This window comes from Vulpes vulpes, chromosome 14, assembly GCF_048418805.1.
Source record: "Vulpes vulpes isolate BD-2025 chromosome 14, VulVul3, whole genome shotgun sequence".
Lineage (NCBI taxonomy): Eukaryota > Metazoa > Chordata > Mammalia > Carnivora > Canidae > Vulpes > Vulpes vulpes.
The window spans coordinates 64,115,923-64,131,273 of NC_132793.1; the positions used below are offsets into that span (position 1 = coordinate 64,115,923).

The 15,351-nt window shown below is 36.4% G+C and overlaps 1 long non-coding RNA gene across 2 annotated transcripts in view; it reads left to right on the forward strand.

Annotated features, from left to right (window-relative positions):
* The window catches only part of LOC112915494 (uncharacterized), a 274,898-nt gene that overhangs the window by 192,843 nt on the left and 66,704 nt on the right, over positions 1-15,351 (forward strand). For both annotated transcript variants that reach the window (XR_003234083.2, XR_003234082.2), the window contains exon 3: positions 5,439-5,524. This is a non-coding gene — a long non-coding RNA (uncharacterized lncRNA). The remainder of the gene's footprint in view (positions 1-5,438; positions 5,525-15,351) is intronic.

Consider the following 15,351-nt stretch of genomic DNA (forward strand, 5'->3'; position numbering starts at 1 on the left):
AACTGGTGACAGAGTTTCAACTCAGCAAACCTGCCTTTGGAGCTTGTGCTTATGAACATGCTAAACTACATCAAACAATTCATCCACATAGAGACAGAGTCAAACTGGGCTGGCTCTAGACAAAATCATGCAAACTACTTGACACCTGTGGTGTCCTTTCCCAGTGCCCTTCCCTTGTACTTGGGATCTAGCAAGAAAGAATGTAGTATTTATTGTTTATCCATTGATTAAATCCATTATACTGTGATACCTTCTTTTAAGAAATTTTTATTTGTTCATTCGTTCATTCCACAAATATTTATTGAGACTTTATTGTGTCCAGAAGCAATTCTTTCCTTCCTTCCCCCATCTCCTCTCTTTTTCCTTCCTTCCATCTCTGTCTCCCTCTCTGTCTTTTTCTCCCTCTTCTTTCCTTCCGTTGTCCCTAACTCTCTTCCTTCTCTCCTAAAGAAGTCCAGGGGTACCTGGGTGGCTCAGTCAGTTGAGCATCTGACTCTTAACTTCGTCTCATGTCAAGATCTTGGGGGCCTGGGATGGAGCCCCACATCAGGCTCCATGCTCAGCAGGGAGTCTCCTGGAGGACTCTCTCCCTCTTCCTGTCCCTCCCCTAACTCATGTGCATGCACGCGCGCACACACACACGTTCTCTCTCTCTCTCTCTCTCTCTCTCTCTCAAATAAATATATCTTCAAAAAAAAAAAAAAAATCGTCCAGGACTCAGTAGCAAACAAGTGGAGGAGATGCAAGGTCTTCTCCTTACTTTTGAAATTCTAATAAAGTACAGACTGGACTCAAGGTAAACCTTCTTTAACCATTTTGGGAAGAGGGAGACCAACAGTCAGAAAGTCACTCCACAAGGACCAGATAGTGCTAATCCCCTGGAGAAGCTTAAAAAAATACACACAGATCTCTCTGAAGCCTTTACTAAGTCCTCTTGATTTTAGAGGCTTAGCTTCATAGACTTGGCAGACAAGCATTTCATTAGAAGTATACCAAGTACAATGATTTCCCAGTATGTACTGGAAGAGCACTTGCCGTAACTTCTCAAAGGAATGACGATGCATTTTTGTTAATGAGATATAGTATTCTAGAGTTTTGCTTTTAGCTGTGCATTTTACATGCACAATTTCAAATGAAAAGTTAATTGAAACTATCATATTTTACCAAACTTTTATGGCAGCTATCCAAAGTATGAATCACTTCATTTGAAATAATCCCAGGTTTGCAACAAGATTCGTGCTTTTAATGAGCCTGGTCTAAACCATGGATTTAATGCAGAACCAATTCAGTTAAACTGTATGCTTTTTCTGATCCTGTTGTAAATGTTTTTTATAGTTTTAATGCTTAAGAGACTTTTGTCAAACTTTTTGGTGACAAGTAGATCAAAAAACCCACAGTTATTTGGCTCTATCCTTCTCCAAAGCTGGCAGAGAATAGGAATTGCAGAATGCAATTGGCAGAGCCACATGCACACAAAGACAATGTAATAACATTTCAAAAGGACAATTCCATGGGGTTCTTTGTTGAAAGCATTATTTTGTCTGCTTTCAGTGATTTACTGTTTTTTCTTTCTAGATTTTATTCCAGAACTTAGAAAATATCAGACTTAGAAATAAGAAGAAAAAACAGTGCTTTGTACCTTTCAAAGACCACAAAACACATATAGGAAAAGACAAAAATAATAAAGAACTTAAATTGGAATTTGTTGAAATGCTTCATTTCTTTTATTTTGTATTTAACTTACCTTATGCATTTATACTCATACTGGTAATGCACAAAGTTTCTTCAATAACATGGAGAAAAAGCGGAATTATATAATAAATTTAAAAGAGGTTGCAAAAAAAAAAAAAAAGAGAGAGCAAAAGTGAACTTAGAATTAAAATGACCAAGGAAAATATGTACATGAAAAGATGTATAATATTCTTAGCTTTTAAGGAAATTCAGATTAAAACCTCAGTGAGATAATACCATACATCTAGTGGAATGGCTTAAATAAAAATCTTGACAATACCAAGTGCTGACAAGACTGAAGCAAATGGAACTCTCACACATTGCTGATGGGAATGTAAAATAGTATATCCACTCTGGAAAACAGTTTTAGCAGATTCTTATAAAGTTAAACATATATCTACCATCTGAATTAGCAGTATTGCTCCTGATTTTTATCTGTGGGAATTAAACCTTATATTAACATAGTGTTTATAGATGAATGTTGATAGCAGTTCTGAATGTTAGTGTTGTGAACTGGAAAAAAAAATCCAAACTGTGGTATGCCCATGATGTGAAATAATACTGAGCAATAAAAGGAACAAACTACTGATACATGCCACAACCTAGATGATTCTCACAAATGACATTATGTTGAGTGAAAGAAGCCAGTCTTAAAATGCTATGTAATAGGTGAGTCCATTTATATGACATTTGAGTGGAGAACAGCAGAGGTTGCCAGTGTTGTGGTAGAGGAAGGATGTAATTATTTTGGGGATGATGAAACTGTTTTGTAGCCTGATTGTGATGGTCTATACAAGTGTTAAAATACATAGAATCATGCAAGAAATAAAAATAATAAGTCTGAAGTATTTAGGTTCAAATCTGGCCCCAGGTTTTCTAATGGAAAAAAGGAAGCTTATTCAGTTATACAATTAACAAGATCCCTAATGGAGGAAAAAAAAAAAAGCCAAAACACCGGGAACTCTGAGGAAGTTCAACTAGTATTCACGTTGGTACCAGATGTGCCTTCACAAAGGGACCATGTGTTAATCACACAATAAGGTCCTATGTAAACAATGATTTAGTTTCACTAAAATGTTTCATTTTGGGTCCTTCAATATAAGCCATAACATTATACCAAAAGACAGCTGAATAAAATTAATTTGAGGTGTGTCAACTCCATGTAATCTAAAAAAATAAAAAAAAAAGAAGCAAAAGAAAAATCCTTATTTTGCTCCAACCAGAGGTAGATTTTAACATATCCTTCAAAACTGTCAACTTATGTCACTTCTGTGAAGCCTGCTTCACCTGTGGCAGAGTTAGGTGTGACATTTGTCCTGTTCCACAGCATTCTGCATCCAACTTTAAAGAGAAACTGTGACATTATTTGTGACTATTCATTTACTTGATGATTGCTCTCACTATATTGAGTTTTTGGAAAATAGGAGTTTTTTTTTAATCTTTGTAGTTTATCAGGCTGCCTGGCATATAATTGATGTTCTAATATTGGTTGACTGAATCAAATACATGTGGCATTGGTAGTAGCGGGAAGGGGTAGTGCTGAGGATGGAGAGGAAAGGTACTCACCAAACAGCTTTCCCTCTGAGGACTAATTTGAGAAGACTCAACACACAACTGTGAGGAAGATATTGCACATGAGGCTATTGAATGGGATTTATGAACTGTGCCCAGAGAACAGCAGGATTTTTAAGGCTGTATGGACATAAGTATTCCATAATGTTTTAGAAGTAAAAACAAAAGAGTTAGGAGTCATTAAGATGTCCACACCTTCTAGTTTAAGTCTTAAATTAATTTTCCATTTTGCCTTTTTTTTTTTTTTTTAAGTAATTTACACCGGATGAACTGCTATGAAATTTCTCTGTGACCTTGGGAAAGTCACTTAACATTGCTAGGCCTCAAAATGCTTATCAAAGAAATGAAAGGGATTTAGTATTCACACAAAACCAATATTTTGTTCTTTCCTGACATCTTAATAGTTTAATGAAAGCCATATTTTATATGGCTTAATACATAGAATCTGACTTCCTTCTCTGACTTAATTGATGGGCTGCTCAATAATTTCCCTACCTGACTTGTTTTTTCTCATCAGTTTGCTGCAATATTTAAAATTCCCACCAGGATCTGCTGGGGTTCAGGATTACCTCTCTAAGGCTCCTTTTAAAATGCAAGCAAATTATCTAGAGGATAGACACATAAACTCATTAATACATATTCAATATGGATTAGTGATCTTTAAAACTTAAATCCAATCAGGTCACCACCTTACTTACAATCTCTTAGTGGCTTCCCTATGGGCTTAGGATAAAGACAAACTGCTTATTATGGCCTTTGAGCCCTGAGGTATTCAATCCACCTTCCAACCCACCTTTCCAGACTCACCCCCATTACACTCCTTCAGCTCTCCGACTCCAACCTCTCCACCTTCCTTCAGTCTTCTGCTATCACCCTGCTTCTTTCAGCCTGTCACTTGTCCTTCCCCTAAGCACTTTTTTCTAGCTTGCCTCGTTACTGCCTATTTATCTTTCACTTGCCATTTAATTGCTTTTTTCTCAGGGCAGTGTTCTTGATCTTCATAACTAAGTTACTTTTTCCTATCCCTGACTTCCATAGTAGCATCCTGCCCCTCTGCTTGATTGTTCATCACAGCCTTTCTCCTGTGATTATCAGATTACTGTCTGTCTGCCTCTGCTAGATGATAAACTCCCTGAGGACAGGGATTATGTCTGCTTTTGCTTGCTGTGATAGCCTTACTGCCTATCATGAGGCCTATCACGTAGTATGCCTTCATAAATAGTTGTTGAATGAATGGATAAATAAAGAATTAAATGAATGAGTAAATAAATATATCATCAATCTATTCATCTCTAGTCTTAACAAAGCACAGAACTCTGTGGAATGGGATTTAATAGCCAAAGTTTTCCAGTGGTCTACCAAGAGGCCCACTCCTCCCTATGCTTGTTTTGTTTTATTTTTTTTTCCTCACTTCTTCCTCTATTGTTCTCCTTGTTTGCTCTCTTTCAGTCACAGTGGCCTCCCTGTGGTTCTCCAAACCCATCAAGCCTCCTCTGATCTTAGGGCAATTGGTCTTTTCTTCCTGGAAGTTTTCCTTCATATTTCCACATGGCTGACTTCTTTACTCAGAAGCTGCCTTCTCTTCACTCAGCATAACACCCTCCAGTTCCATCCATGTTGAAGCAAAATGGTGGGTATTCATCATTTCTAATGGCTGAGTAATTTCCATTGTATACATAAACCACATCTTCTTTATCCATTCATCTTTCGATGGACACCGAGGCTCCTTCCACAGTTTGGCTATTGTGGACATTGCTGCTATAAACATCGGGGTGCAGGTATCTCAGTCTTTCACTGCATCTGTATCTTTGGGGTAAATACTACATGTTGGCAAATAGAACTTCAATAAAAAAATACCAAAAAAATAATAATAATCATTTTGTACTTTAAAAAAAAAGAATTATTCATGAGAAAAAAAAAAAAAAGAAAAGAAGCTGCTTTTTCAATGAGGCCCACCCTGGCCTTTCTATTTGAAAGTACAATCCTCTCCCTATCCTCCCCCAGCTCTATAATCATCATCCTCTACCATGCTTTCCTTTCCTTTCTTTTTTCCCCATAGCCGTATTATCTTCTAACATCCTATATAATTCATGCATTTATTCTATTTATTATTTCTTTTCTGTTTCTGTTCTTAGATATAAGCTGCACAGGGCCAGCGATCTCTCTTTGGTTCATTGATAGAACTCCAATACCTCCCTGGAGCACTGCTTGGTGACATGTGGTAAGTGATCAATAAATATTTGTTGAATGAATGAAGGGAGGGAGGTGGGCAGAAACATTGTCTAGGTGAGGTATAACATGAAAAATACCAGGCAATCAGCAGTCACTAGATTATCAATGGAGAGCAAGAGGAGGGAGACAGGGTTTTCTAAGGCAAAGCCATCCACCTCTCCACTATGCATTAGGCCTGACCCTGCTTTTAAGTTAATGAACATTAATGGAGGAGGATTCTAATTTACTCCAAAATAATTTATATACTAGATAGGCTTATGGGCACGGCCATGCTTCTGACAAAGGAAAGATTTCTGCCTTTGAGTTCTGCTATGTAAACATGGCAGATGGTTATATAAACATAGTACTTAAGAACTGTATTTGGCAAAGAAGTAAGAAATAGTCTTACGAGGACATTCTGCACTTTGTGTTATAAGAACTAGAGAATTGTACAAAGATGTAAAGTCCCTTCCTCTCAAACCTGTAAAAGGTATCTATTACCATGTTCACCCAAGTCCACCAGATTTCCAAACTGATCAAACTTTCTTGCTTTTACTCCATCTGGACAACCTTGACAAATTTGATATTTATTACCTTATATTTAGGAGAAATGTATTTGAACATTATTCTTTAAAATTGACAAGACATTTGATGTATAGTTAACACTTGCAAATCTGGAAACTCATGACATACAAAAAGGGAGAAAAAAATAATGGAAGTGTCTTGAAATTATTCTAAATAGTATGCTACCTTTGAGAGGGAAACTTGCTGAAATTTTCTATTCGGTAAAAAAAATCGTAACCAAGTTGGGTTTAAAGACTAATTGTATCAGACTTAGCGGAGGTTAGATAAATTTTAAGGTCAAACTTGAAGTCACAGGGAAGATAATACGGACTTTATTCTCAAGTACAGCTGCCAGAAATGTATTTAGCCTATCAATAAACAGATAAAGAAGGATCCTTTGTTTCTTCCACTGTTACTCCTGCTCTTTGAATCTTTACATAATTTCTCTGCCCAGATTTCCTCTAAATTATTTTTTTACAAAGAATGGTCTTGTATGACAGTTTGCATCCTACATCCTTCCACCCTAGTCTTCAATCTTTTTATGAGAATCGGAAAAGAAAGAGAACTAATCATACAGTCAACGCTGTGATCTTCTCAATGAAATTATTTAGGCGACTGAAGTACTCTCTATTCATGTTGAAATTGTAAAAATTATTTGCATTAAAATTTCCTATGGCTTTTGTTATATTGGCATTCTTATCTCATATTTCATAGAAAGATTTCTAATTGATGTCCAGTGGTCTAGATTTCAAGGATCTGGGCTGTGACTCTTGTTACATAATAATAGCTATTTAAAGTGTTAAGTCAAAAAAACCTGAACCAAACAAAATAAGATGGCAGGTAGGTGGAATCATGAGATATGTGGTTTGAATAGGGGAGTTGCAAACCTTGTATTTCAAAAAACTGGAAAACTGAGAAAGCTTCCTTCTCTCCATGAATTTTAAAGAGTGAACAAGCTTAACCCACTGAACACAACTCTGAAATGTTTCTAATTCCCTTATTATCAATGAAGGTAGACCAGAGAATGTGAAGAGAATTTTACCTTAGGGAAATGTACTGCTGTGCCTTCTCAGTAACTGTATAGTCCATTTCTGCCTCTATGCCTGAAAATTAACAGCATGTTAACAGGACGATTGCCTACACTGTGGCACTGTCTGTTTAGGATTAGGCCATTAAATATTGATGGAGATAATTGTTCCTGCGCTTGAACATCAGAAAGATGGAACTAAGAGTAGTTTAACTGGCATTTGCCTTTATGCTTGGTAAATAGAGGGCTGGATTTCAAAGTATAGAGGGATAAGTATTACCATGTGCTCAGTTCCACAGCCAAAGCATCATTGATCAGAAACTGTGGTTTGTAAAAATGTTATAGTAAAAGTTCAGTGAAATAATTCAGCTGAGCTTTGTTGGAATTTACTGAAATAGAATCTGATAGAACTGCCTCTTAAGAACATGCAAGCAGGATTTCTTCCCATTTGTCTAGGTTTGTTTTGTTTTGTTTTTTAATTTGAAATGATTGTGGTTTTCTTTTTTAAATTTTTAATTTGTTATAGTATTGACTGCTATGGTACTTAGTGCATAATCTAGATTTCTTACACTTTCACCAAAAGCGAGGACCCTTGAATTTGGACTGCCTTTGTTTGGGTCTTAGCTGTGCTTATGCCTACCTGTGATTTGTTGGGCTACTTACCTCTCTGAGACTCTGCTTCCTTCTTAAAATGGAGGTTTCAGTGTATTCATGCTATAAGTCACTGTAGCATTAAATGAGATGATATGTGTGAAGCTCTTAGCACAGAGACCCGCACACAGTAGACTCTCAAGTCATGTTAACCTTTGTGATGATAGAGCATCTATTTCTAGGAAGGAACAATGTGCTTCAACAGTGGCTGAATTTCGTGCCGAAAATACATGATCAGAAACTCGTTACCTCCGAAAGGCTAAGCCGTTGCTTTATTTCAGGAGCAATGTTAAGGTGGATTTCATGTCTCTCATCTTTGAGTGGGGCCAAAGCCCGCTGCAGCTAGTTTTCGCCTAAAAATGTGGTGCAGAAAATTATAATGAAGCATTTCTCTCTTCCCTTTTTGCTTTTTTAAAGCTGAACCCTCTGAAGTCTTTACATGAGGATGAGATTGTTCACTATTTCATTCTTGATCTCATTTTGATACTAGAAATTTTTGGACTTTGGTTGGGAGGAACAGAAAGTAACTGAATGCGTTTCAACATTCATTTGGTTCAGCTAAAAAAGACTTAACATCTGTAACTACATTTCCATTCAGTCTCCAACTTCTGGTGTTCTTGGAGTACAGGACAATGCCAACCCAAAAGGAACAAGTTTATTAAAACTGACAGAAGTGCATTCTGACATGTAGGAGGTGGAAATTCACAAACTCATTTCTTTTGGACTGTTTTTAAAAGTTCTTACCCACTATTCTCAGGAAGGAGTCACCACTGCTTGACATAAGAGAGTACAAAAAAAAAAAAATAATAAGAGAGCACAAATAATGTGGATGAAGTCCGTGGAAATATTCAACGTGCCCGTTTTAACAGACCTTCAGGGTGGAATAAGTCCTATTCTAATTTTTTGGTTACTTTTGTTGACTAGGCTAAGAGTGTTAACTTAAGCTATATTCAGGATAAATATTAAGGACTAGAAACCATTTTTCTTTTACAATTATTTTTGAGAAATGCTTAATGCATATTCAATTTTATAATCTCTTTCTTTTCAACCACACCAAATTTCTACTGTCAAAGCTAGAAAACCTCTGTAGAATTAAAAGAGCTAAAATTTTATTTCGAACTTTTTTCTAAGTAGATAGAGTTTCATTCACAACCAGATAAAGATATCTTTGTATCCTACTTATTGCAATAATAGACCGGATGGATTCTTGGTAAAACCTGAATATTTTTAAATGCTCTATATGTTCTAGTTCTAAATTGCATGTTTTAAGCATATTGCTTTGAAATCCTGAAAAAATGCATACTGAATTTTGATGTGTTCTAAAACAGTCATGAAAATTAACATCTTCCCTCAGCCCAGGGCCAAGCAGATTTTTTTGCAGGGCCAAATTAGAATCTGCCTACAGGCTTCAGATAAAAAAAGGTAGCAAGCAGGCAACTTTTTAAAGTCAGAAAAGGCGAAGTAATCTTATATGGCTATCTTTTTTGGTAATCTAAGTAGCTAGGGAAAGGAATAATCTTTTAACTTAGGCTTAACCCTCTAGAGTGTGTGGATGTCAATAGATTTGTTTTCCAGGATGTAAGCTGGCATAATGGTACTCACACCTATAGAAAACAAAATGCTTTAATGTAGTTACTGGGAGTAGAACACTCAGGGCACATTTATTTTAGATACGTGTTCTTTCAGTGTTCACATTTTGAGTTCACTAATTGGATATATGGCATTGGGAGGTCAGAAGCCAGAATCATGGATTACTAATTGCAGATTACTATTTCTTCCTGCTCTGAAATTCTGTAGGTGAAACTAACAGCCTGGACTATGACAACCATTAGACTACATACAACACTAGAGAAGCAGAGCCCATGGCATCAGGAAAGGAAGAACATAGAGCAGTCTAGAAAGAGAAGGCCTAGGAACAGAAGCATGTGAACCTGGAAACTATGATACATAAATGTAGATATACGTGTGTAGAATGAGGAACCATTTCAACATTCAGGAGACGGTTATGAGCATCTACTCTACTGGGAATATACTAGATGTTTAGAGTAAAAACATGGGTAAGATACTCTTTGCCCTCAAACAGCTCAAATTCTGGTGAGAGGACCACAAGAAAATGAAGGAAATATGACCTGACGGAGATGGCAATAAAAATGGTAATATCAGCAAACATGTCTTGAGTGCTTAAAATGGTCCAATCTCTGTTTCAAGCCTATTAGCACTCATTTTCATTTATACAACAGCTGAATAAGTTAAGGACAATGATTATTTCCATGTTGCATTTAAGAGACTGAGACTGGAAGAGATTAAATAACGAAACCAAGGTCACAAATCTAGGAAGTGGTGCTGCTACCCAGAGGAGGGAAATATAATAGGAATAAAAAGAGAAGGCAAGGTTTGAGAGGAAGACCTGTCTATCTGTTTGCCTATTTATGTCTATATATCTCAGGACAGGATTAGATGTATATGTATCTATATGCGTATGCCATTGTATCCATCCTTACCATGCTTTATGTGTTCCCGCTTTTCCAATTTTCTGTGTTCCATTACCACATCTGGGCCATATTTAATGCATTTCCTCATTCTTTATGTCTGTCCACCTGTCAAGACCAGATCAGATTCTCCTTCGTTCATGAGTCCTTCTCTAAAGATTTTTGATGGAAACAATCTCTCCCCACTCCAAAATATCATTAGCTTTATTCTTGTTCATTTACTCACTAATACTGTTTTATAGAGTATGTTATAGCTAGTTGCTTTGCTCGAATGTAGCAATTTGAAAAGTATGTCCCTTCGGTGTTGCATGTACAAAGCACTAAGGTATTTTTTGATGCATTGGTGCATTGATTGATTGGAGCAAGCAAACCCCTGTCACTTATATATTGTTGCTCTTGTACCAAAGTCTCATGTGCCATTCCTTCTTGTGGTTCCACTGATACTTCAGTTCTAATCAGAGATGTTCAAACAAAGTCTATCCTTGTATGTTCTTTACTGGTAGAAGTGCTTTCCAGGGTTATGCCCTGCTGGGTCCTTTGCTGGGTCACTTCTTGGTTTTACTTTGACAAGCTTGTGTCACAGTTTTCTATTCTTTCTAGTCTGGTGAACAGTCTCTTACAAGGAGAGCCTGGAAAGGAATCAGCCAGCCAGCCAGCAAGCCAGCCAGCCAGCCAGGATGTTTTCCTTACAACAACATTTTATGCTCTTTTACAAAGCTGCTAAAATGGGAATCATTCTTTTGCAATTCTCTCATCAGATTGCAGTTTCAATGCCTGGGGTTTTGGCCATATTCAAATCCAGAGATTCTTAAAGTAGATGAGATCTCTCTCTTCTCTGGAGTCCCCACAAAGCTTAGCCTGTGGGATGGTCCTTTTAACCAGAAGACTAGGAAGAACTGAAATCTCATTGCAATCTTTTCAGCTTCCTTTGAATTCCTTCCCAGAACAGTTACCCCTAGTAGGCTAAGCTCTAAGAGCTTGGTAAAAATACCCCAATTGTTCTCCATTCCACTCTTTCTATTTTCTGTGCTGACAGAATCAGATGACTCCACAAAGACATCATGTTGGCTGCAATTACTCCCCCTCCCCACCCCACTACCTCCAATCCTTGTCTTTTCTAAGCTGTTTCAAATCTTTGAGGAGTGAGTCCTAGGGGAAACCAAAGTTCAGAATTCTTAATCTAGTGAACTTGAGTTAAAAAAAAATTATAATTATGTTATTCTTGGTTGGAACTGGCTAAACATGAAATTCTTTGTCTAGGAGTACCCACATTATGGATATACTGGACTGTAATAGAATCTCATGGTCTGTTGAATTAAAGCCAACCTGCTAGGTGTGCCAACTGTGAAGGAGTTTTATGATGAGAATGTCATGGTCTAGTTTATCAAGAAAGATGTGGCACAAATCTCTGGTTCACGGTCCATCTATAGGGTCCATCTTTAAGAAGTTTGAGAAACTCTTTGTTAACCTTTTGTGCTAAGTAGTGGGTGAACATACTCTATTAAATATTGAAGAAGGGGGGATGGTATGTGTTGCTGGTTCTACAAAATATAAGAATCTCTGTGGATTATCCCAATTTACCCTCCTCCAGTGAATAAATTATGCTTGCTAATTGTTGAGGGGAAAATTTCCTTTAAGTCCTCTTCAGAGACTCTCTCGAAAGACTCTGTTTGACCTAACTGGTAGTCTGATAGTGCTCAGGTTAATGCTAGAAAAACTAGATATATTCTTAAAGGTGGAAAAAATGGATCACACATTCTCTCACTCCCCTCACCTCCATCACCCTCACTGTCTTCTTTGTCAATACCAGGTTGTACCACAAAGAGTTGTATAGTGAAAATAAAATGGAATGACTGAACAGTTAGCAGAAATGTGTATTAAGCTTATCCACTATAGGCCATGTACTGTGTAAGGAGCCAAAGAAAGAAAGAAAAGCGAGGGATGCCTGGGTGTCTCAGCAGTTGAGTGTCTACCTTTGGCTCAGGGTGTGATCCCCAGGTCTGGAATTGAGTCCCACGTTGGGCTACTTTCAGGGAGCCTGCTTCTCCCTCTGCCTATGCCTCTGCCTCTCTCTCTCTCTCTCTCTGTGTGTGTGTGTGTCTCTCATGAATAAATAAATAAAATCTTAAAAAAAAAGAAAAGAAAAATGAGAAACTCTCCCTGCCCCAAGTCTAATAAAATGAATAGAAAGAAAAAGAGCATGTACATGGAAGGGTAGATATGAAGAGTAAGGAAATGAATAAATCAGAAATCATACTGGGAAGCAACTATGTAGAAGGAAAGGAAGTTTTCACAAAATACTCTAAAAATGTACCAAAAAAAGATTTTATAAATGCTTATGACAGTTTATAATGAGGGAGGTTGTATTTTTTTGCCCTGTAAAAAAGAAGCTTGCCATTCTCATCCATTAGAGTAGGACATGTGTTGTTTGTTATCTTTTGTTTCTGTTTTTATAAGATAATGAATTGTACTCATTCCCTTGTGATTTGGAGCATAAGGTTTCATATATGTGGGATGTAGCAGAAATATTAACTGTTCTAAACAGAGATTATCCTAGTGATGTTGGTCTTATTAGCTCAAAATAATAAATGTCAACTCCAAAAACAAGGAAATGAAGCTAAGCAAAATTCCACTAAGGTATGCTTTTGTGGACCATAAACATTAAACATTTGGAATCTCTAATCAACATTTTCCTATTTTTATTAAATACCCCACTGTGAGTCCTTGTCAAGGTAAATATCTATATGTAAGTTATAAGAGGCAGAAATAAGACAAATTTTTACATTTTCAAAATTTGGAAAAGGATGATATAATAAAGAAATGTTTTCTAAGGCATTCAAAGCAAAGGTCTTTCAACTACCACTCAACAGAGAAATAGCTTCTAATAAATCAGTTACAAATACATTGGCATATTTAAAATTGGGTGGTAAATCTTATTTAATTACCTTACCAATCACTGCTCAAACCCAAACCTTTTGAAGGTTTTCTCAAAATATTTAACAAAGCATGCACATATTTGAGATTCTGGGTAATGATAGTGTATATAGTACAGTATTGATGATGCTCAACCATTTTCAATAATACAATCATTCCTTCCTGTATTCATTCACACATTTGGTATGTTGCTGTACTTGGGAACAGATAGAGGACCATGACATGGTTCCGATCTCAAGAAATCACAACCTTTTGGAGGAGATGCCATCATTTCAGTTTCAGAAGTGCTCATCCCCTTTCATGGCATACATACAAAATGTAGTGTGATGAATAAGGTTTTTTTGGTTAGAAACCCTGGCTCTGAAGCCTTCTTCTTCTTCCAGTTAATAGTTATATTCTAAGCAAGGCAGCTTCTCAATGGTAAAATGAGGTAGGAACTCCTTCACTGAGTTGAGAGGATTATATGAAACAGTGCATGTGAATCACTGGGCACAAGACCTGGCACATTCAAATTGATTTCAAAAAAATGAGCTACTGTTATCATCATATTACTTGAATCTGGACCAGAATTATTATTTATTTTTGCTCAGAAAAATAGCAAACAGCTTATTCAGGGATATATAGATCAGAGGTAGAAATGCTCAGACTCAAACTCAGGTTTAAATGCTGGGTGATTTATATGCTCAGTGTTTTGTTTTTTTCTTTCTACTACATTAGATCTCTTCAGAAAGAGCTTCATTTCCATGAGTTCCTTGAAAGGATACTGCTTCTAATTAATATGGAAAAATCATCCATGCCATTGTTTCTGAATCTCTTTTTTCTCTGGACTATTTTACCAAATCTTCTGTAAGAGTTATTCTTTTTACTCTTTTACAGAAATATTCATAATATTATAGAATCATAGTTGTTACTAAATGATGAATAATAATTATAGGAGAAGTTATTTTCACTTTTTCCCAACTAAATATCACCACATTATGGATCTGGCAAGTTTAGGCCCTTGATTAACTCTTATTTTGTAGCTACTAAACACAATCTTTAAAAAAAATCCTAAGAAAAAGATGTCAAGCATGTATGAAAGCTTTGTCAGTTCTGTTTTCAAGCTAGAGTTGTTTTTTTTTTTTTTTTTCTAACTGCTAAGTTATACACCCCATTGGAATCCATTACCGTGGCAGGTTTTTCTAGGCAAATAGCACACCAGAGGAAAGTTTGGCTGTGGGTTTTCTTCTTTCTGATTTAGTTTATTCTTTGGTTGCTAATTTGCATTTTTCTCTGAAATGGATTAGAATTATAATACATATGCAAAAGCATAAAGCAAAGAAAGACAACCCCTGGCCCCTAACTAACAGTATGAACTTGAGGAGAATTACATGACTAATTTCTAACTCAGTTTAAACATCTGTAAAAGAGGGTCATAATTTCTAATTTAAAGTTTTGTTTTGAGGATAGAATGTAATGATGTGCTGAAGCTGGCCGATTGTTAATTATTCAGGAATTTTGAGAGCTGGGTATTAAAATCTTGGTAGTTTAAAATCAGCCATGGGGTTAGTATTTATACCATGGAAATTGGCAAATGCTATAATTTGGAATTTTCCTTTTCCTTCCTGGCAAGCAAGTTGGCCAGCACCTCACTGGATAATCCTTGTACACCAGTTAGTAAAGTTCCAGACCCATATTAAGAATTCAGTATTCTTAGTTCTTAGGCATATGATTTGGATGTTAATTCAGAAATCTGCATAGGAGTGTTTTTCTTAGTTACCTCTCCAAAGGCTTGTACCAATTTATACTTTTATGCTAATAATAAAGATGTCAAGATGTTTGTGTTAAGAAGCTTACCTTTTAGGACCTGCACAAAAGAATCAATTAAAGAGGAATAAAGAGGAATATGCATGGCTTCATGAGAGAAAACTCCTTAGTTGATAGCCAAGATGGCTTAATGAAATGGAGATGCAGAAATACTGCTGATTGCAGGTCATTGTAAGCTTCTTGGTTTATCTTTGGTGGTGGTACACAGAATAGTTCATGAATTAATATGAACTAGCATATATTCTCATTTATTTATAAATATTTTCTAAGCATAGCATGTTACTCATCTCTCTGTTCGTAGGTTGGCTTTTTTTACTTTTGTTTCTTCTATGCAGTGAATTTTGCTTACCTGGAAGTGAAGTGCTT